Source organism: Chrysemys picta, chromosome 4 (genome assembly GCF_011386835.1).
Source record: "Chrysemys picta bellii isolate R12L10 chromosome 4, ASM1138683v2, whole genome shotgun sequence".
Classification (NCBI taxonomy): domain Eukaryota; kingdom Metazoa; phylum Chordata; order Testudines; family Emydidae; genus Chrysemys; species Chrysemys picta.
Genome location: NC_088794.1, coordinates 111,941,807 through 111,966,288, shown reverse-complemented (window position 1 = coordinate 111,966,288; position 24,482 = coordinate 111,941,807). Strand labels below are relative to the sequence as shown.

Genomic DNA, 24,482 nt, shown 5'->3' with positions numbered 1-24,482 from the left:
GGTTGATGGGAGCCATCAAGATTCCAAACCACCATTAATAGCCCACACTTTGCATAATTACAGTAGGCCCTCAGAGTTATATTTCATATTTCTAGTTTCAGATACAAGAATGATACATGCATACAAATAGGATGACTACACTCAGTAGTTTATAAGTTTTGTAATGATACCTTACAAGAGACCTTTTGCATGAAGCATATTCCAGTTACATTATATTCATACTCATTAGCATATTTTCATAAAATCATAGAGTGCAACGTCACATCTGTCCAGCCAGAATTTGTCTAGCTCCAACTTCCAGCCAATGGATCTTGTCATACCTTTCTTTGCTAGATTGAAGAGTCCATTAACAAATATTTCCCCCCCCATGTAGGTACTTACGGACTGCTATCAAATCGTCCCTTTTCTTTATTAACATAAATAGATTGAGCTCCTTGAGTCTAGACCTATAAGCATGTTTTCTAGTCCTTTAATCATACTTGTGGCTCTTCTCTGAACCCTCTCTAATTTATCAACATCCTTTTTGAATTGTAGACATCAGAACTGGACACAGTATTCAGCAGTGGTTGCACCAGTGCCAAATACAGAGGTAAAATAACCTCTCTACTCCTACTTGATATTCCCCTGTTTATACCTCCAGTGATTGCATTAGCTCTTTTGGTCACAATAGTGCCCTGGAAGCTCATGTTTAGCTGATTAATCAGAGATGGGAGAAGTGTACTCTGCCCAGCATCTATCAGCAGTGTAGTTCAGGCCATCCTCACTCCTTTTCCTGTCTTTCTCTTACTAATATTTAAATTGGAGAAAGGGACCTTCAAAATAAGGACTCTACAGCAGGGGACACTTTAGGTCTCCTTGTGATAATGAAGGTTGTGATTTTAAAATGAGTCAAAGTGAGTTAGATGTCTCGAGTCCACTAACATCCAATGGGAGCCAAAATTCCCAACTCCCCTCAGGCTCATTTTGAAAACCCAGCTCAACTGGCTATTACTGGAGATAGGCAAATGGATTTTTCGGTTCACTGGCAAATTCCAGAAAAAATGTTTAGGATTAAAACAACTCAAAAATTCATAATTTTTGGCAAATTGAAAAAAAATTCTTTATGGGTTGAACAAAATATTTTGTTTTGATTTTGAGCATTTTATGATTTAAAAAAAATCAAAATTAAAGGAAATTTCTAAATGAAGTAATTTCAAAAAGAAAAATCAAAACATTTCATTCCAAAAATGTCAAAAACAAACATTATATGAAGTTTAGTTGTAACTGTGTCTGTCTCAGGATATTAAAGAGACAAGATGGGTGAGGCAATATCTTTTATTGGACCAACTTCTGATCGTGAGAAAGAGAAGCTTTTGAGCTACACAGAGCACTTCTTCAGGCAGGGAAAAGAGTGTCCCAGCTAAATACAAGGTTGAACAGATAGTCTAGACTATGTGCTAATTACTTATGCTAAGGGACCATTCAAGGTGAAGTGGCCACTGACATCCTTGTACTCATATGATTACATGCTAAACTATCTGTTCAATTTTGTATTTAGCTGTGACACTTAGTATTTTTCCCAGACCTTTTTTGTCAGAAAAATCTGCCCAGCTGTATCTAGCACCATAATATTCTTCTGGGTCTCTAACTCTGCCACTATTCAGACCACTTCCACAACTCTCCCCGCAGATCTCTTCATTCTTTTCTTGTCTTCTGCACCATGTTTGTTCTCTTTGTCTTTACCTTCAAGACTCGTCTCCCAACCTTGATTCAGAGAAGCATTTAAGTATGTTGTGACAGTTTGGGAAATTTGTCTATATAAAAATTATGAATTCTGGTTAATTTCATGTAATTGCAGTATCATTGGATGTTCAGTGTATATTGGATCAGCTAATAGGGTTTATCCACCCCTCCCAGACCATGTCTAAAGGAAGGTGCAACAGGAACCCCTGAGAGTCATTAACCTCAATATGGTTCTATTCAGATGGGAGTACTCAAGAACAATGAGATGGCTATAGTGTAGGGGAAACTGGTCTCCCCAGTTTGTTTGAAGAGGGTGAGGCTGGAGCAATGGAAAATCCCCAGCAGAAAGGAAAGAACAAAAATTAAAGGGGTAGGGAGTTGCTGTTTAAAAACAGGGAAATGCTAGCTGAGACCTGCCAGACCTGAAGAAGTGAAGGGGAGCTTGTTATAGGAGTCAGAGGAGACACCATGACAAGAAAGAGAAAACTGAGTTGAAGGAGTGGGGTCCAGGAGTGGGGGGACTGACAAATCTAGACAACACTCAAGAGTGGTGAAGACACCGAGGGAGGAAATTGCATAGTCTGGGAGTAATGTGTGACTGGTTTAGAAATCCCTCTGCAATATCTGAGAGTTACTTGCTTCAACTGCCATATGTCCCTGAAGAGTTAAACTATAAACCAGAGTACCCATGAGGGTGGCATTTGACACAGTGCCTGAGCAAGTGAGGTGTCAAGCACTCAGGGGAGTTGGACCAGCTAGAAGTGGTACCAGACACAGTGTATGCCTGGGAAGTGTGTCTGAGAAGCTAGAACCTGTGGTTGGAGCCTGCCCAGACGCAAAAGGAGCTTAGAAACACAAGTACAGGAACCTGGTGTGCATCCAAATGGGGGAGCTCAGCCAGGACTGACATACTTGCTTAACTGAACAGAAAAGAGGTGAGAGAAGCCAATTAAAATGGGTAGATAAAACCAAAATAAACCTTTCCTCCAAACGTTATAATAGTTCTTATGAAATATGGCAAGGATAAGAACAGATAGGGTAACAGTCTTTCAAGCCATGTCAGTACATACATAAACTCTCCAGATCATCTAGTTACATAACCATAATCCATTGTCCTCTTTCTATACATTGCTAGTTACTGTTATCATTGTTTTGTGCCATCCACCATAGGAAGCCAACTTCTATATCACCTTCTACCTCAGACTGTCAAAACAAACAAACTTTGAATAAGTTCAGCTTGAACCAACCCCATGAAGTAGGTATACAGCAGCAGCAGCATGTTTACAAGTGAAAAAACTGAAGCATGGTGAGGTAGAATATGTGCTAATGCAGGTTTTAACGATGCAGGGGAAGGGAAAGGTGGTGTGTATTTTTGCAGGCTTACTTGTTACATCCTCTCATATTTGAGGCTGCAGAAAATATGAAACATAAAAGCTAGAAGCTGCACTTTGCCCCAAGATCTGATGTTCTTAGCTTTATTTGGTGGTTGTTCTTTATGAATCCACTTTTATGATTCACTTGTGTGACTGCTTGTAAATATATTTTAGAAGAGTTTGGCACCATTCCTTGCATCTTTGGCCCTAAGCAGCCAAAACAAAAACAAACAAACAAACAAAAGCCGCGATCGCGATCTGCGACAGCAATTCGGCGGACGGTCCCTCACTCCACCTGGGAGCGAAGGACCTCCCGCCGAATTGCTGCCGAATACCTGGACGTGCCGCCCCTCTCCGGAGCGGCCGCCCCAAGCACCTGCTTAACAAGCTGGTGCCTGGAGCCGGCCCTGATCTTACATAGTTGGCACACCTAAATGCCAGCTACCAACTGTAGTAAGAGGAGGCCCTGAGATATAAACCTTGGTATCAGAGGCCCGGTATGAGGCCTAAGGCCTGAACTAAAGTAATGGTCATGACTTTGCTAACATAAAGCAAAGTTAAGCTGTGAACCAGAGGCAGGACCTGCTCACAGAAGCTGGCAAGGAAAGGGCTGATGCTGCAAAAAGAGACATACCTAAAAGGTACTGGACACCAGATATCAGAACATACACTATACTGGAACATTCCACAGATAACATGGAACAGGCCGACCCATCCCAATGACAGGGGCAAAAGGGATGGATAGAGTTGTTTTGATCGAACCAACATGTACAAGGTGAGAGGCGGCACCTTACTACGTAGAAGGGTTGTACCTTGCTGCGTAGAGGGGTTGCACCTCAATACGTCAGGAGTGATGTGTAACTTGTTTGTATCTGTGTATAAGAATGTATCCCTGGGGTGGTATCTTTGTCCGGCCGAGGGGGCAGTGGAAAGTCCTGCCACTGACTGAGCCGGGTCCATTGCCAAGAGGCATCTATTAGTAGTATGCCTGGTAGACTAAGTAATCTACGGGAAACTGCAATTGTGTCCGAGGTCGCAATAAACCTAGTTGACGTGACTTTGCATCTTACTAGACTCTGTGGTTATTGGGGGTTCTCGTTGGGTTTGCTGTGTCAGCTATCTGCAGAGGTGGGACAGCACACAGAGGGAACACGCGCATGCAGCCGAGTGATATCAACATAGGAGAGAGCAGAGCACCACAGTGGTAGCATCTGACAATGCCAACTTGTTTTCTTTTTATTTGATTGAGGATTACACGAGGATAGGCAAGAAGAAAACTTTTTATTGCTGTATTATTAGCTTTGCTTTTCTAAGTTTGTTTTTGGTTTCAAAAACCTGTCAGCAATAGCTACAGCGAAAGTCCACACCCCAGCGGGAGTGACATGTACATGTGAACTTTCTGGTCTACCTCATGGGAGTTAACTCAATTTTAAATCACTGCAGGATCCTCTCAGCCTCTATTTTTGTTTTTAAGGCTTGTGCGATCTGATTTGATGGGGAAGGGTGGGCACCCTGAGGGTGATCCTTGAGGTCCATTCCAGTTATTTTAGGGTTACCATATTTCCACAAACAAAAAAGAGGACACTGGGGGGGGGGGGGGGGGAAGCCCCGCCCTAGCCCCGCCCCATCCACTCCCTCCCACTTCCCACCCCCTGACTGCTCCCCTCAGAACCCCAACCCCCCCTGCTTCTTGTCCCCTGACTGTCCCCTGCTGAGAACCCCCTACCCTAACTGCCCCCCCCCCCCCAGGACCCTACCTGTTCCCTGACTGCCCTGACCCTTATCCACTCGCATGGGTGGCAGGGTTGTAGAAATTTTGGTGGTGCCCAGAACCCCCCACCCCACCTGCCTAAGGCTCTGGGAGGGGGTTTGGGTGGGGGGAGGAGGTCTGGGGTGCAGGTCCTGGGCTGGGGATTAGGGTGCAGGAGGGGTGCAGGTTCTGGGATAGAGTTTGGGTGCTGGGTGCAGGCTCCGGGCTGGGGCAGGGGGTGGGTGTGCAGGAGGGGGTGAGGGGTGCAGGCTCTGGGATGGAGTTTGGGGGTGAGAGGCGGTGCAAAGGGAGGGGGTGCAGGCTTTAGGAGGAAGTTTGAGGGCAGGAGGGGGTGTGTGGGAAGAGGGAGGGGGATTGGGAGGGAGTTTGGGGATAGGAGGGGATGCAGGGGTGAGGGCTGTGGGTCTGGGGATGAGGGGTTCATGATGCAGGAGGGGGCTCAGGGATGGAGCAGAGGATTAGGGTGTGTGGGGATGAAGGCTGGGGGGTTTGGGGTGTTGGAGAGGCTCAGGGCTAGGGTGGAAGGGCAGGGTAAGGGCAGCCTGTCTTCCCATTAGTGGATGGGGGCACTAGGACCCAGGGGCAGCAGACAGCAGTTGTCTGCATGTACTGCCGAGCCAGCAGGCAGACAGGAATGGGGGACCCACCGAGGGGGGGATGCACGGAGGGGGGGTGGCAGGTGGAGGCTGGGGACCCATCCAACACTCCCCCGCTCCCTAACTGCGCACCCCCACTCCCCTTACCATTCTGGCTCCACGTGGGTCTGTTTGTGTGTTACAGAGGACTACAGAGAGAGGGAGGGGGGAGCAGGGGAGGGCTCTGGCTGCTGGAGGCCAATGGGAGTGGGTCAATCGGCCTAGCCGCCCAATCAGCAGCCACACTCTGCATGGAAGGGAGGGAGGGAGGCGAGGGAGAAAAAAACCCGGACATTTTAACCTTGTTACCAATTCCTCCCGGACGGCTATTTAGAGACGCAAAAGCCGGACATGTCCGGGGAAATACGGACGGATGGTAACCCTAGTTATTTAGCATCGCTCTCACATTGCAAAGCAGCCAAATTGACACGGTCAGGACTCCTCTTGTGGCAGAGAATCCCCAGCTGGCATAGAGCAAGTGCAGAAGATCTAAGCAACTCCAACCCAGCTCCCAGTGTAAGGGGCCATAGGCAGCCACAAATAATTGAGAGCAGCCCTGAAGCTGCTATAAGCAATACTAGGGACCAGACCTAGACTGAGGACTGGGGAAACTCAAAGTGGCTTAGAGCAACCTTTGCCCCACAAGCTCTTTCAAGTGTATCTCAACCTCAGTTTGCTTGCTTTACTCTCCAGTGCCTTTCCATGCCTTCCTAAGGTGTTCACATCCTTATAACTTCATCTGCTAGAAACAGTACTGAACGACCCCACCACAATTTTTTTTTGTGGGGGGAGGAGGGTTGAGGGAAGGGGTGGGAGTGGGAAGGAAAGTGGGAGGAGAAGGAGGATTGAAATCCAAACTCAGATTCACACTTTGAAAAGCAACACCTATCTTTGTAATGGGCCTACCCATAAAACCAGACATGAGAGAGGCATCCAGACTAGGGATTTTCAAATCTGGATTAGAATATGAATGTTGTGGCTCAGGCCTGCTTGGCTCAATTCTCTTTCTGCTCTCATCAGCAGCAGTGGAGAATAGTCACTTATTACATTCTCACACATTTAGTAATTTTAGTCACGAGGATTAGTTTTAATCTAGATTGTCCTGAACCTGTTAAAAAAAGCCATATAGTATATTGCCTGGTGTGTATTTAAAATCACGTAGGGTTGGTCCAGAGCCCATTGAAGTTAATAGGAGTTTTTCAGTGGAAGAAGTGTCAGGTCTAACTGCAAGAGATTTGGTGTGCTGCTACTAAAGACGGCTCTAGATGCAGAGACATTCGAAGGAAGAACTCAGATCCAAGTGAGCAACAGTACACGTGTTGTTCACTTCTCTTAATGAAGAGTTATACATTAAACATACTCCGCTATATCCCTAATGATCCTTTCACAATTCTGAGCTCTGGTGAAAGAAGCACATGCACAGCCCACAGCCATTGGACTGTGAGAGATCACAAGAAGGCATTTTGGAATAGATATTTTGTTTTTAGAATGTACAGTCTGCTGGTTTCTTTACTGCACTGAATGAAGTTTGATAGATGGCAGCTGGGATGGATATAAACTCCTGTATTTTAGGAAATCTTGTAATATGCATTAAAAGTAACATTTTCAGAATTTAATTTTATGAGCGATTAAGTCAGAATGAGGCCTTTGCTATTTAACTAGTGTCACAATTACAGGGTGAGCTTGTCTTTTGACCTTTTCAGTCCCTCTTGTGTGAACCCTCAGGTGACAGGTCTGGCTTCCTGCCTCTCTCCTTGGTGCAACCTCATGGTCCAGCCACTCCAGGACTGGATCTCTAGGCTGCAGCCCCCATTTCCCAACTACATTAACACAACAACCAAGTGGGTCTGGCACCTGCAAGCCCTTTCACTCCAGCATCCTGGGATAACAATGGATAAAAAAGTGACTCAGAACTCAGCTTCTTCAAAGTATTATTTATTGATTCACCCAAAGTTACATAGCATGCACAGCAAAGGGTAAAAACAATAAAGATCTATATGCCTATTTCCCCTTACCTAAACCTTAATCTTTCCCTGTAAGCTTTGCTTTGGTATGGTTCATTCAGCCCAGTTACCTTCTGCAGCATGTGCTCTGACTCTTTCCCCGAGTGTGTCTGTCAGTATGTTGATAACCTACTCATCCCTTCCCACCGGAGGCTGGCATCTGTAAATTGTCAGATGATGTAGTCATACAACACTGTTCTCATTCCAATATCTCAACAGAATGTTAGAAAAACCACTACAAGAGTTAGACTTTTTTAAAATCAGCAGGTCTGGATAACTTGCCTCCAAAAAATTTAAAAGACCTGGCTGGGGAGCTCGCTGGAGTGTTAATATTTATTTTCAATAAGTCTTAGAACACTGAGAAAGCTCCAGAAGACTGGAAGAAAGCTAATGTTGTGCCAATATTTTAAAAGGATAAACAGAATGACCCAGATAATCAGGCCTGTCAGTTTGACATCTATCCAAGCCAAGATAATGGAGCGACTGATAATGGGACTCAGTTAATAAAGAATTTAAGGAAAGGAACATAATTAATGCCAATCAACATGGGTTTATGGGAAATTAATTCTATCAAATTAATTTGTCTGTTATGAAATTACAAGTTGATAAAGATTGATAAAGGTAATAGTGTTGATGTAATAGACTTCTATAAGGCATTTGATTTGGTACCACATTATATTTTGATTAAAATGCTAGAAAGATAAATTAACATGGCACACATTAAATGAATTAAAAGCTGACTTACCGATGGGTCTCAAAATGTAACTGTGAACAGGGAATCATCATTGAGCAGGTGTGTTTCTAGCAGGGTCCCACAGGTATCGGTTCTTGACCGATTGCTATTGAACTTTTTTTTTTTTTAAATCAATGACTTGGAGGAAAACATAAGATCACCACTGACAAAATTTGCTGATGACACTAAAATTGGGGCAGTGGTTAATAATGAAGGGAACAGGTCACTAATACAGAGCAATCTGGATCACTTGGTAAGATAAAATGCACATTATTTGCCTGTATCTAATGCAGCCAAATGTAAACATCTGCATCTAGCAACAAAAAATGTGGGCAATACTTACTGAATAGGGGCCTATTCTGGAGAGCAGTTACTCTGAAAAAGATTAGGAGTCATGACCTTTCTCTGTTCATTTCCTTTGGCTTGTTTCTGGCTGTTCTGTGCTTGAAGGAGGAATTCAGCCTGGAAGCCAGGATACTTAAAAAATTATCCTTTCCCAGAAGTCACTGTGAATTGGGTCAGAGCTATGGCCAGATATATATGCAACCTGAGTGTCTCTACTTCCTCTTTAACCCAGGCTGCCTGCTCTCAGAGCCAGGGCTGAGTGTAATATATATATATACCCACAATGAGCTGTAAATAATGTGGGGCTACAAACAAGGGGCACCATTTTCACCTGTTAAGTATATGCATGGCATCAGGGAAAGAACCCAGGGTTTTTAGCTCCATAAACTCAAGCTTTTTATCTCTTGACTTAATGCTACTATACATAGGAGATTTTATAAGTTGTAGGCCTACTTCTAGAGGTCAACCAAATCACTTCAGCAGGTCTGCCACTCAGGGGAGCATGCAAATGGGGCCAATTAGTGGGGACAGAGAACTCCCCCGGGGCAGTGAGAGCTAGCTTCTCTTGCCCTGGGCCGGGGCAGAAGATGATAGCTCCTTCAGCTCTCGGGCTGGGGGGGGGGATCCAGCTCCTCTGGCTGCTAGGGGACAGCAGCTCCAGCAGCTGCAGGGTGAGGAGAGGAGAACCAGCTCTACTGGCCCTGGTACCGTGGAGGGGAAAACCAGTTCCTCCAGCTGCTGTGGGGAGCGAACTCTTCTGGCCCTGGGCTGGGGTGGGAGATGCCAGCTCCTCCGGTCCTGGGGCTGTGGCAAGTAGAGTAAGCTCCTCCAAAAGGGCCAAATTTTTCTTCCTGTGCACACCCCTACTGCCACTCCATCCACTTTGGGCAGTGGCATGCCTTTAACTTAGTCAGTACATTGCACTAATATGATAGGCCTGGAGTAGCACCAGTATACCAGAACACAGAGCTAGTACCTGTGGGCTGCTGTAATTTGAGTCACTCCCTTCAAATGATAAGGGATGACCCCACTGGACCAGTTGTGGTTTTAAAAGAAGAAAAGAGTTTCTGGTCTGATCCCAGTTATGAATCATCTCAGTGGCATTAAAAGGTTTTTTTTAAAAAAAAGTCAGTCTTAGAAGCAATTGATCTAAACTGCATCTGAACCTAATCCTTTGTAGAGAAGGGAAATTGGCATATTTCTCAGGGCTTGCCTGCCCCCTCCCTCCCTAGAACTGAAAATAAAACATCTGAGGGCAATCAAGACTCCATCAGAGTGTTTTACAGCATACTGTACTACAACATCACAAAGGAAACAGAGGAGAAAGGAATACACAATTAGACAAAAAGAGCTTTGATATTTCAAGAGAGACTCAAATCTCTTCTCTATGCATAAAGATTTCAGCACACTGCTGCCATTAACTTAGAAGCATTATCTTTCCATGGCAGACATTTAGGGGCAGACACTGAATTTAGGGAAAAAAAAAAGATATTGCAGGATGAACACATTTTATCATAAGAAATAGAACTGCCTGGGTCATAAAGGACTCTCAAACACATGAGAAAATAAAAGGAAAACTAGAAAAAATGATTCAAAATGACATCTAACCAACAAAAAGGGGTAACAGTTAAAATATGATGTCCCAAGCCAACGTATGTTAACTTTAAATTGAAAATACTTAAAATTCACTCAGTCTAATCATTTATTCTTATCTGCATAATGGAGGATTGGATCCTGAATATACATAAATTATCACTATCTGCATCAAGATGCATTATTAATTAGTTAGGAATATGGAAGCTGTACTAGGACAGTTGGGGATAAGGTCGCTATTTACATTTTTATTCACTTCTGAAAACAGATCAAAGTGGATAAAGAAACGGTGTGACTATGCAAATTTTCATGACAAAGATTCCCGCCTCTTTGTTAATATCCATGACAAACTGATATTCAGTAGTGATAATATATCAGATGTTTTAAAACCTTTTTGGATATGCAATTGGCCTTAGAGGAAAAAATGAGTCAATACTTGAAGACTTGCTACCTTTTCTTTAAGGATTGTAGCATTATTCAAGTGTAAATGTTAAACTATGTTTCACATCCATTGTAAAGGCTAAATTCAGGGCCTCCATTGCACAGAGCCAGAATGCTCTGGCCTGGCTATTGTCTTTGGCTCCAGAGCCCTATCCTGGATCTACACTAGAAAAGGTTTGCTGGTATAGTTATACTGGCAAAACCTCCTAGTGTAGATGCAGTTTAATGTCCATTAGCAGCAAAAATGTGTGTTTTCCAGATATAGACTTCTACCACTTCCCTGAGTAAAATAAATTATCCTGGCTAAAGTACTCTTTTGCTGGTATCACTGATCTATGTACTGGGGGATGGGGATGCTCAGACAATATTCTAAATAACTATACATTTTCCTTCCTTCTGCATCTCAGCTTAACTCTTTGCAGAAGCACAGACCAGAGTATTGTCTTTTCAGAAAGCAACAGTTAAACCTTAGGGTAATTGTATGTAAACCCCTGAGAAATAAATGTTGATAGTCCCCAGTCAACTTCAAACAGGCAGCACCAGACATTTTTGTAATAAAACATTTAATGCACACAAAACACATTGCAAATAGAATCAAATATTGTACATAGTGTTTGGAATATTATAAAACTTTTGAACAAATGTTAGACGGTAAATCTGCTGGTGTTCCTTATACAGACTTTCCTCTTTTTGATTCTGTTACAGTCATTCACATATATGGTTTCAACATAATATTCTCTATCGTTTAGCACACACATCACAATGCCTTCCCCTATGATCTTTTCTCAGGGATGACTTTTCAGTCTTGATGGTGTGTGACCATAGTATGTCATATGTGTTACCTAGACTCTTCATAGCTTAAGACGTGGCAATATCTCAGTCCTTTCAAACACTTCAGAATGCTGTCAGCACACACACAGACTAGGTCTCCTCCAATCCTCGGGTCCGTAGCTGACTTGTCCTCTCAGTTTCAGGTAAAACAGAAGTCAGTAGCTTGTATCCAAAGTGTTACATGGATTGGGACTCAGCCCTCACAGCAGCACATCTCTTGGCCCTGTATTGATCAGCCACTGAGTCCACAGGGCTGTCTTAACTCCTGCATTTATAATTTTCCCTCCCTTGAGCTGTGATTAGCCCAGCTCTGAGGGTGACTAGAGTGTGACCTTAGGAATTTTCTAAGTGTGTGTGTGTGGGGAAGAGATAGTTGTGTTTTTACCAGCTTTATTTTCTTTTTAAAATTACATGGACTATGGTTCTGGTTCCCCTGTTTCCCTGTAACTGCTATAAGAACATAAGAACGGCCGTACTGGGTCCAACCAAAGATCCATCCAGCCCAGTATCCTGTCTATTGACAGTGGCCAATGCCAGGTGCCCCAGAGGGAGTGAACCTAACAAGTAATGATCAAGTGATCTCACTCCTGCTGTCCATCACCACCCTTTGAGATCTTTTTGAAGTTCTTCACAGTCTGCTTTGGTCTTAACTATTTTGAACAGTTTAGTATCATCTCAAACTTTGCCACCTCACTTTTTACCCCTTTCTCCAGATCATTTATGAATAAGATTAATAGGATTGGTCCTAGGACTGACCCTTGGGGAACACCACTAGTTACCCCGCTTTCCATCCTGAAAATTTACCATTTATTCCTACCCTTTGTTCCCTGTCTTTTAACCAGTTCTCAATCAATGAAATGATCTTCCCTCTTATCCCATGACAACTTAATTTACGTAAAAGCCTTTGGTGAGGGACCTTGTCAAAGGCTTTCTGGAAATCTAAGTACACTATGTCCACTGGATCCCCCTTGTCCACATGTTTGTTGACCCCTTCAGAGAACTCTAATAGGTTAGTAAGACATGATTTCCCTTTACAGAAACCATGTTGACTTTTGCCCAACAATTTATGCTCTTCTATGTGTCTGACAATTTTATTCTTTACTATTGTTTCAACTAATTTGCCCAGTACTGATGTTAGACTTACCGGTCTGTAATTGCTGGGATCACCTCTAGAGTCCTTTTTAAATTTTGGCGTTACATTAGCTATCTTCCAGTCATTGGGTACAGAAGCTGATTTAAAGGACAGGTTACAAACCATAGTTAGTAGTTCCGCATGGGGTTATCAGTGTTCTGGGCCCACATTCATCTCTGTGATGCCCATAGGTGTAATTTGACTTCTATATTGAGAGGGGCAGCTCTAGTCAAGCCAATGGGGCCGTGGGGGGTGGAGGGGATTCTGTGCATGCCCACAGGGGCACCATTTCAGATTTTTTTTGGGGTGGGGGGCAACTTTAGCAGTGATTCCAGGGGCTACTTAGGCAACTGAAAACTCAAATTTTTTTTGCAGATAATAACTTAGAATTTTTCTGACAGGAGCATTGTATTTAATTCCTATATCAAGGAAGAAAATTAAATATTAGACCCACTCAGCTCTAATGTTCTGACATCTTGTGGCAAGTCACTTAAGGGGCACTGGTTAGGTTTAATATTGTAATGTATAATCTTTCTCAGATACCCTTATTAAAGTCAGAAGGGACCATCATGATCATCTAGTCTGACCTCCTGCATGTTGCAACCACAGAGCCTCACCCACTCACTCCTGTAATAGACCCCTAACCTCTGGCTGAGTTACTGAAGTCCTCAGATCATGATTTAAAGACTTCAAGTTACAGAGAATCCACCATTTACGCTAGTTTAAACCTGTAAGTGACCCATGTCCCATGTTGCAGAGGAAGCGAAAAACCACCAGGGTCTCTGCCAGTCTGACCCAGGGGAAAATCCCGACCACTAATGTGGTGATCAATTAGACCCTGAGCATGTGGGCAAGATTCACCAGGAAGATACCTGGGAAAAAATTCTCTGTATCGGGGGTAGCCGTGTTAGTCTGTAGCCACAAAAACAACAAGGAGTCCGGTGGCACCTTAAAGACTAACAGATTTATTTGGGCATAAGCTTTCATGGGTAAAAACCCCACTTCTTCAGATGCATGGAGTGAAAATTACAGATGCAGGCATTATACACTGACACATGAAGAAAAGGGAGTTACCTCACAAGTGGAGAACCAGTGTTGACCGAGCCAATTCAATCAGGGTGGATGTAGTCCACTCCCAATAATTGATGAGGAGGTGTCAATTCCAGGAAAGGCAAAGTTTCTTTTGTAGTGAGCCAGTCACTCCCAGTCCCTATTCAAGCCCAAATTAATGGTGTTAAATTTGCAAATGAAGTTTAGGTCTGCAGTTTCTCTTTGAAGTTTGTTTCTGAAGTTTTCTTGTTCACGTATGGCTACTGTAGTTCTCTGTAGTAACTCAGACCCCTCCATGTCTAGTGTCCCATCTCCAGACGTTGGGGACTTTTGCTACAGGCAGTAATTGATGAGCCACACATCATTTTAGGCAGCCCCATCATACCATCACCTCCATAAACTTATCAAGTTCAATCTTGAAGCCAGTTAGGTTTTTTGCCCTCACTGCTGCTCCCCTTGGGAGGCTGCACCAGAACTTCACTCCTCTAATAGTTAGAAATCTTCACCTAATTTCAAGCCTGAATTTGTTGATGGCAGTTTATATCCATTTGTTCTGGGGTTCACATTGGTGCCTAACTTAAATAACTCCTCTCCCTCCTTGGTTTTTATCCCTCTGATGTATTTATAGAGAGCAATCATATCTCCTCTCAGCCTTCTTTTGGTTAGGCTAAACAAGCCAAGCTCTTTGAGTCTCCTCTCATAAGGTAAAAAGCAACAGAGGGTCCTGTGGCACCTTTAAGACTAACAGAAGTATTGGAGCATAAGCTTTCGTGGGTGAATGCCCACTTCATCAGACGCAAGGTAGGTATTCCATTCATTAAAAATTATCGCTAACGGGCTTGCAATTTCTCTCGCCAGTTCCTTCAATATTCTCCGATGAAGATCATCCGGTCCGCCCGATTTAGACCCATTAAGGTGTTCAAGTTTGGCTTCTACCTCGGATACGGTAATGTCAATCCCCCCGCCTTTATTCCCCTCTGTCACGCTGCCACTATTCCTAAGCCCTTCATTAGCCTCATTAAAGACTGATGCAAAATATTCGTTTAGATATTGTGCCATGCCTAGATAATCCTTTATCTCCACTCCATCTACAGTCTTCAGCGGTCCCACTTCTTCTTTCTTTGTTTTCTTCCTATATATATGGCTATAAAACCTCTTCCTATTGGTTTTAATTCCCCTTGCAAGGTTCAACTCTACATGGCTTTTGGCCTTTCTCGCTCCATGTCTACATGCTCTGACCTCAATAAGGTAGGTTTCCTTACTGATCCCTCCCCTCTTCCACTCTTTGTACACTTTCTGTTTTTTCTTAATCACCCCTTTGAGACACTCGCTCATCCAGCTCGGTCTAAATCTCTTGCCTACTAACCGTTTTCCCTTTCTCAGGATACAGGTCTCCGACAGCTCCTGCAACTTTAACTTAAAATAATCCCAGGCGCCATCCGCCTTTAGATCCATAAATATGTTAGCCCAATCCACTTCCCTTACCAGTCCCCTTAATTTATTAAAATTAGCCTTTTTGAAATTGTAAACCCTAGTCTCTGATTTAATTCTGTTAATCTTTCCATTTAGTTTAAATCGAATTAGCTCATGATCACTTGAGCCAAGGTTGTCCCCTACAACCATTTCCTCAACGAGGCCCTCAATACTCACCAAAACCAAATCTAAAATGGCCTCCCCCCTCGTCGGTTCAGCTACTACTTGATGAAGAAATTCATCAGCTAGCACGTCTAGAAACATCTGAGCCCTATTATTGTTACTAGCATTTGTTCCCCACATCTATATCCGGGTAGTTAAAATCTCCCATGATTACACAGTTCCTATTAGTATTTACTTCCCTAAAAGCATTCAATAGTTCTCTGTCCATATCCAGGATAGATCCCGGCGGTCTATAGCACACCCCAAGCACTATCCCAGGGGAGGCTCTAGTAGTTCTTTTACCCAGTGTGAGTATTGCCCAGACAGACTCTGTCTTATCCATTCCATCAGTTATTATTTCTTTACAGTTTACCTCATTATTGACATACAATGCCACCCCCACACCTTTACCTTTGTTCCTGTCGTTCCTAAACAGCACATACCCTTCCATACCTGTACTCCAGTCATGACTACCATTCCACCAGGTTTTGGTTATTCCTACGATATCCGGTTTCATTTCTCGGACCAGGAGCTCCAATTCCTCCATTTTGTTACCTAGGCTTCTCGCATTGGTGTATAAACATCTTAATGTATGCTGTTTAGCCTGTCTCCCATTAGTTATGCAATTTGGTACAGACCCCTTGCTGTTCATCCCCCCTCTCCTTCTTATGTCCAATCCCTTCCCCCCGGCTATATCTGTTCTTATCTCATCACCCTCCTTTTCAATGTTGGAATCTGGCGTGGAGATTAACTGGACATCTCCCAATCGTCTCCCCCACTTTTCACATGCTGCTCTAAATTTACACCCCCTACCTTGTTATATTTGCTTGCAGTCATTGAGTCTTTTTCAAGAATGAAAACAATTCTTTGTTGGTCTATTAAAAAAAAGTTAGTTTGACTGAAAAAGGATGAATGCAATATTTAGTGATCACAACTAAATAAAATAGCTTGCAATGCTGAGGTGCATTCTAGATGGTCAATGACCATTTTCTCATTGTAAATTAAACTTTCAAGGTAGAACTGTTTCTTCTTAGAGGGAAGACTAACTGAATAAAAGATAAGGAAGTTAGGAGAAATTGTTATACAGATTGTAAAACATCACTTATCTCCATGTACTCATCTTGGTCTGGTGAAGACAGGAATTTAGAATTCAAGAAACCTGTTAGCTTCATCATAGCCCATAAATATAAATCTATTTCCCAGTTTTCCCCTCAGTTACACCAGTTTTAGGATACGATTCTGCTAACACAGATGAGTACTTTTACCCACGTTACTAGTGTCGGAGAAAAACAGAGTTTTCACTATTTGTTTAGGTACAGCAAGTCAGATGCTTTATTAACTCTCACAATTGCGCAGAGGGAGAGAGCTAAGCAGGTCTTTCAACAGGTAAACAATTACAGCAAGCATTTACACCTTTTGTAAACGGACAATAATGAGCAACAGTTGCATTTTGTTTATACATAGGCCATCTTGATATCTCATTTCTTCACTTGTTTTGACTTTTGCCAACATACAATATTTTCTATACCTTATTTACACAAGGTCTTCTACACCTTATCTATACCAGGTCATAATGATTTCTTACACAGTTCTTTCTCACCCGCCTTACACAATCCTCGCTTCTACAAATCTCGCGTTATCAGTGTTACAGTTAGCCTGACTCTTGCTAACGAACTGTCATGTATTGCAGTTCCTTTTTGTCAGTTCTTTTTCTGCTTCCACACTAGTATTAACATAAATAAAGTTACTCATGTGCCTGACTGTTTTCAGGATCGGGCCCTAAGTTGGGAGAACTTCAGTGTACTCACGTCAAAGTAAAACTGATGTGACAGGAGAATCAAGCCTAGGGTTACACCAGTGCTTACAGTAGTTTAGCAAAATCATCTTCTAAAAGCTGAAACCTCATCCTCCTACAGTTTTTAGAAACAAAATAAATGTCCTCTGAGATATAACATTCTTCCTTGAATTAAGGCCAAAACTCTGACTCTCACAGACAAAGGAATTAATATTTCTATGCTTTATTTACAGATAGCATCAACTTTTCCACCTCACATGCTATAAATGAAGTTATTACATCTGGTGGATTAAATTTAGAACTTTCACTTTGCACTGGTGTAAATGATTACACAAAGTGCAGGGAAATGGAGCCTCTGGTCCATTATATACAGGGACTAGAAAGGAAGCCAATGCTAGATGAAACAAGGGAGCAAGTCCCATTAGGGTTGGTGTTGGGTGACCAGAAAACCTGCCTGCTCCCTCCGCTATGGTGTGGTTCTTGCTGGAATGCCTGCTTTCCGCTGTATTTCTTTATATGTACTGTACCTCTGGATACTTCATGTTGCACAACCTCAAGAGAAAATGGTAAATTTCAAGCAGTCATATGGAAAAACTTGGCATTGTTTTATGATAAGGCAGAAACTGTTAAGTATCACAATATAATGATGATGCAGAAATGCTGTAGTGTAGTAAAATAGGCATTAAACACCTCAGCCTTCTTGATGCTGTCAGTTATTAGCTCTCCTTCCCTGCTAAGTGGAGGATCTACGCTTGCCTTCATCTTTCTATTGCTCCTAATGTATTTATAGAACTTCTTATTGCCTTTTATGGCTCTTGCTAAGTGTAACTCATTTTGTGCCTTAGCCTTTCTGATTTTGTCTTTACATGCTTGTGCTATATCTATCACTTTGCACAGTCTGAGTGATGCAAAGAGAACAGATCATAGCAGAGAATCTGGGTCTGAGGCTCTACCTAGCTCAGTCAGTTATGTACCTAAACCTAGGAGGGCTTCCCTCCCAACATACTACATGTAAAAAGTGCTGTTAAGAGTTAAGTATATATTTTTGGTTTTTGCATTAGGCTATGGGAGCTCACCACTATTCACTTAAGGTAAAATCCTGAGACGTGCTGATCACCTACAACTCCCTCTGAATTCAATTGGCATATCAGGTGCTCAGGATCACTCTTGGCCTTTAGTAAGCCAAAGAATAGCTTAGTATTCCAGGAAGCATAGCCTGTGGGCAGGTGGGTAGGGCTAGAGGGGGCTAATCCCCACCATCTCCGCCATCTCATTTTCTGAGCCACCCCTCCACCTCTGTATGCCCAGCTTGGTAGGTGAAGCCCCTTGTCCCATGGTGCCAAGGGTAGGAAGAGAGTGGGGCCTTCCTGTGTGGGTGAGGGGTCTACCTGTGCGCTGGATTCTCAGCAGGTAGAGCTACATACCTCAGTCATAGAAAGCAGTGCTGGCTCCTGGGCACCACTTCCTGGAAAAGTTAGTTTGAAAAGTGCCAGTTGCAGGCAGCTCCAGCAGGTGAGTAAACCTGGGAGCTGCATCTGGAGCAGGCCATGCGGCAAGAGGCGGTATGGTGTCTGGGGAGCCCCAGCAGGTGGGTAGGAAAGATCTCTCTGAATACAAATCCTGGGGGGTTTGTGAGAGGAAGAAGAGGCGCTGGAGTGGAGTAGAGCATATAGTCCCCACATTGAGGACTGGGATGAGATTTGTTAGGATGGGATGAAAGTCCTGGGGCGAGAACCTGAGGAGATTGATGGCTGGGGCAGGGGGGGGGGAGAGATCCTGAGATAGGGTTTCCACCTCCAAGGTGCAGAAGAAGCAGCCACTGGCCACCCCCCAACATAAAAAAACTGGCCACTGGCCTCTCCTTTTCCCCCACCATAGCTGGTTATTACTGAAATGTTTTCGAGAAACACACACAATTTCATTGTTTTTCTTTCCTTATCCTAATACAGTGCTGCAATCTGGACTCCAGGGTTGTGAATTGTAGAGGGCTCTAACTTGTCCCAACTGGAAAAAAAATACCCAAGCATGTTAAATCTTTTAGCCAGGAAGGTAGTACAAAAACTGGCCTGATTGGTTAAAAACCAGTCAGGTGGCAACCCTACCCATCCTGAGATAATGGGTGGAAGGGAAAGGAGAGTCCTGGGGGAGAGAGAGAGGAGATCCTAAGGCCCCACATCCAGTAATGCCAGGACCAGGAAGGTGGTGGGGTGTTGCAAGGGGAGGGCCCTCCCTGCGCATAGACGTGTGTGTCAAGTGATGCTATGACAGACTCCTCCAAATCTATGAGCAGTGAGAGCCCATAGGGCAGAATGGTGAGCTCCCAGCCCTGTGGGGTGAGCGCAGGATGGATTCAACACCTTCAAAGAGTATTTTCACCAGCTGCATATGCCAGGAAGCCAGATTTCTGAAACTTCTATTTTCTTTTTGTACTTTAACATATAATGAACCATCCTCTGCTAGCTACCCATTATCACTGTACCTCGGTGAGTTGCAGCTCAGGATGCTAAATTCAGGACAAACTGCTGAGAAACAGGGCAGACTCACCCCAAACTGGTGGTTATTCTATTATTAGAGATACCAAGCCAGAAACAAAAGTAAACGTCTGTCTCCCCACACTAGTTAACAGAGAGTCCAAACTGCAGTCTCCTTAGGGATCCTAGCCCTTGTTTCACCACCCAGGCACTAGACTTTATGATGAATGGTTATTGAAAAGCAATTTCCTCAAACAAAGGGTTCTTCTAATCCCAAGAGATCAGTCACATAGCTAGGTCAATATATAACTCAGATCTTATTCAATAATCATGCTGTTGCCACTCCTTTAGTATCTAATATCTAAAGGTTTATTTATAAGAGAAAAGAAAGAGGAGAGGGTTAAAATGATTAAGGAGGTCATATACATATAGTCATGGCAAAGTTCTTGGATCAGGTTTGTAGCAGTGATGTTGCAAACTGCTGGCTTGCAAAGTCTCTGGTAACTTTGAAAAGATTGGAATACTCCTTTTAGTGCAAATCCAGAGATCAGAGCAGGAAAGAAGCAAAATGGAGTTGCTTCCAAGGTCCTTTATACCTTTTCCCATGTGGAGGGACTGCTTTCAATCTTAGTTTATGGAAAATTAGAGGCACAAGATGGAGTCCAGGGTCACATGAGCTAGTCACATGCCCTTGCATGCTTTGATGACTCATAGGAGCAGCCATTACCCATTTTCTGGCTAATGTGTCTGCAGGAAAGTGCACTGTGTTCTTTAAAGGGCAATCAACTTGAATGGTCCATTCACAATGTGCTAGCCAGACTGGATGTAAACTACCTTGTGGGTGTTACCCCAAGAGCAAACACATTTGAAATACTGGTACATAGTCAATATTCATAACTTTAGATACAAAGATGATACATGCATACAAACAGGATAATCATATTTGATTGTAACTTTTCCATTGATACCTTACATGACATACTTTGTACAAGATTTGTTGCAATTGTCTAACAGTGGCAATATTAATAATATAAATGGTCATGTTTCAATCATACAGCATCACACTCCACCCGAACAAAGAATCCATTGACCTTCAGATGCATCGCTCTCCATAGCAGTTTTAGGAAACACCATCACTATGTTGTAAATAAATATAAGCCATCACACTTTTCATATTTTATTTGCAGTTTTCCATTTCTTTACAATATTCAGTGCTGAGCTTTGTAGACAATCTTAATATGCTTCTTTATATCTTCAGATAATGATATCTTAAGGTAGCAGTTCTCAGCCAGGAGTCTGGGGCCCCCTGGGGGGCCGCAAGCAGATTTCAGTTGGGGACAACCAAGCAGGGCCAGTGTTAGACTTGCAGATTCTGCCCAGGGCAGGAAGCTGAAGCCCTGCTGTGTGGGGCTGAAGCCCGGGGCTCCCAGCCCTGCCACCTGGGGCTGAAGCTGAAGCCTGCTCAATAACTTAGTTTTGCAGGGGCTGAAGCTGAAGCCTGCTCAATAACTTAGTTTTGCAGGGACCCCTGTGGCATGGGGTCCCAGGCAATTGTCCTGCTTGCTTCCCCCTAATGCTGTCCCTATTTTTTTATATGCAGAAAAACAATTGTGGTGGGCCGTGGAGATTTTATAGTATGTTGGGAGGGCCTCAGAAAGAAAAAGGTTGAGAACCCCTGTCTTAAGGAACACTATCAAGTTGTATAGATTTTTGTATAATTTAAAAGCAAAGGTGAGGGAGGAGGGTTTACTGAAATAAGGCTTGAAGAGGCTTGCTGGTAGAGATAAGTGGAAGGGAGACTACCAAAAATTACCGTGACATCTGTTTTAGTTCAAGATTTTGAAGTTTTGGCCTGGCTTTTGTTTGTCCCAAACCTGGTATGTGTGTTTTAAGAGGTTCTGAAACTCCCAACTCTTATTTGTCACAAAACTCCAAAACCAAACAACAAACAAAAAACCCTGTCCCACACTGAAAGCCCTGTCTGGGTACATGCCATCTGCCGTTCTTCTCCTTGGCAGCTATGATATAACATCTGGTGGTAATGGAACACAGAGTGAGCTTGTCATTGGACGTCAGAGCTCACTTGTTCCTTATATTATTAGACTGTATAACATCTTGTGATGTAGAGATATTATATGAATGCTAGTGTACTCAACATGCTTGTAAAGAAATGTGTTCTGATGATTTATCTAGGTTAGATAGGAAGGTGTTGTCTTGTAGCAATTTTTTAAAAGTTACTCCCAGGGAATGTTACATATTTTAAATATTAAAACCATACTGCTCTCATTATTTTTTTGGTATTTTCTCCCCTCTACTTCTATAATCTCTCTCTCTCTCTTTGGATTACATTCTGCAATGTGTGTTTCAGTGGGATTCCTGCTTGCTTAAGGACAGCAGGATTCAGCCCATATAAGGAAACTGGATTCATTCCTAGCATATAAAGCTGTTCTTTTTTTTTTTTTAAAGTGTAGTACATAGTGTCTTGGCTTATTAGTATTTATATGAACTACAAAATAGAATCCTGTTGCAATTGTATAGGGAAGCGAAAAAAGGAAGGATAAAAAGAATTGATTCAAAGATGAAATGGAGAAATTGGCCAGATGGAGAACAAACTGAAAGAACAGCAAGAAACTAGGCATAATCGTCTATTTTAATTGCTTTTTATAGAGCTCTGACTCTCCTCATCTACTCTAGAACCACAGGATCCTTTTTGTTCATTTTCCCATTGGTCCTCTTTCTTTTTTCCTTAAATCCACCCCATCTATATGGTTTACTAAGATACTCACTCATGGTCAATGCTTACATTGAGTACAGTACACTTTTCAGATAGTGGAGGTATTTTTTTCCTTTGTATTTCTCTCATCTTTCTACTTTTCTAAAATGGCCTGTTTTTCTTTTGCAAGATTTTTCATTTCTTAAGAAGCTAGGTTTGGATGTATTTATATTTTGCATTCGCAATTTCCTTTATTTCAGACCTGACTCTAGATTTGTGAGACATTTTTCTGACATCTTACTTGCACTGGGTTTTGAAAAAAATGCAATTAGCCTTTGTCAGATTTTTGCTAGATAGTCTAAAAGAAGTTCAAATATGTTAGTAATTATTTCTTCTTTGACTTTGATGTTAAAAGTTCTCCTCCTGCGGATGCACACATTTGAATAAGCTTATACATTTCAGCCCTGGATGACTCAGGCCTGAAAAGTTCAAATGCAAACTCTTTTCTGCTGCTCTTGCTGAAAGACCCAATCATGTGATGTGCCAAGTGCTTCTTGTGAAGTTCTAAGTGCCCTGGACTTCCACAAAAGTCAATGGGACTTGTGGGTGCCCCTCAACCTGGCAGGCACGAACCCCTACTGAATATGCTGACTTAACCAAAAATATGTCCACTCTCTATACTGAAGAAGCTTGATGCATATTTTATTGAATCGAAACTTATGTAACATACTATGGTCAATGACTTCATCATGGAAAGGCAAATCCAAATGGTTGCACTTATTCTGTAACTCCCACATTATCTATTTCAAGTGAATTAAATTACCCACCAACTACCAACATAAGGAGATGCTTGAGTACAGAGGGTTGGGAAGGGGGAGCATACGAAGGAATAGCTGTATGGATTTGTTTTCTATTGTATATGTGTATCTCTAGTGCTTGGGATGAATGTTGTCTGCTCCCTCCCCTTGCTCCCCCTCCATGTGGGCATGTTAGTGAGAACTGGTGCAGTTCTACACGGAAGATGCAGATTTGAGTAACTGTGGTGGGAAGGGAAAAAAGCTGCCAATCATGTGCCTTATTCTATAGCCTTTACTCACATGAGCAGTCCCACAGAAATAATTCTTTCTCCTTAGTGCTTAACCCTTCAAACATTTCTAGTCTGTAACTGTACATACTGTTATAATATTACAATGTACACATTTTAAACTTTCCTCAGAAACCAATTCCTCAATCCCCCCACCCATTGTTGTTGCTCTTTCCTTGGAATCAAATTGATTTGTTTGTTAATATTTTTCCGGTAGGGGGCGCTCCAACTTGAATGCAGTGTTAACTGTTGTGGGTAGTGGTGAAAGCAGATCAAAATAGGAGGGGGACCTCATCAATTCTGGTGGCTGTACAGTATTGTGGTTGATGGGGGAAGATTGCACCATCCTTTGTGATAGGACATGGCACAAGGAAGAGAATGGGAACAAATGATTTAATGGATCTGACAAGTGTTCATGTCCCCAGGAAAGCCCATAGCTAGCCAAACACAAGCATGTACATGCACAGACTGTGTAACTGTGCAGGACCACATCCCTTTTTGCTCCCATACATCCCTCTGTGGAAAGCCACATGGGGGAAAAACTCACAAGGCCATTTTGTTGCCCTTGGTGACTGGGGGTGGGGAGAACCAGAAAGGTGGCAGGTAGCTGTTCCCAGCTTGAACAATTCTTCTTTTCCTATCAGGTGCTGGAGCTGCTCCATTGCCTGGCAGAAAGGTTTGGAGCCTCATAAACTGATTGGCCAGGCACCAGCTCCATTTGCTGCTCCCACTTCAGATTCTTCTGTCTAATGAGCCCTCATTTCACCGGACAGTGAAGATGCAGAGCAGAGATCCCTAAGCCCAGGAGAGGGAGAATTCTCGATGTGCTTCCTGTTATTTTAGTGCCAGGTCAGCATCTCTAGATAGCTGACCTGATGTCAAGTCATAGGCTTCTGAGGCTACTTAGCAACTCTAGCTTGCTGGGATGTCAACGCATAGATCTTTGTGCTCACTGGCTCAGCACTTCGAGCTTGCTAGGTTTATTTGAGACCCAAAGTAGTGTGACATCATCGGCTCAGTAGCTGCAGCATGCTGGACTGATGTCAAAGCAGAGGATTCCTCAAGGTCACTGGTTCAGCAGCTTTAGCTTGCTGGGCAGAAAGGCCAAGGAACAGACCTTTTGTGAGGTTATTTTCTTAGATTCTCTCATTTATT

General features: G+C 43.0%; 1 long non-coding RNA gene across 2 annotated transcripts in view; it reads left to right on the top strand.

Annotated features, from left to right (window-relative positions):
* The window catches only part of LOC135983444 (uncharacterized), a 380,072-nt gene that overhangs the window by 31,868 nt on the left and 323,722 nt on the right, over nt 1-24,482 (top strand). For both annotated transcript variants that reach the window (XR_010601081.1, XR_010601080.1), the window contains exon 2: nt 14,488-14,575. This is a non-coding gene — a long non-coding RNA (uncharacterized LOC135983444). The remainder of the gene's footprint in view (nt 1-14,487; nt 14,576-24,482) is intronic.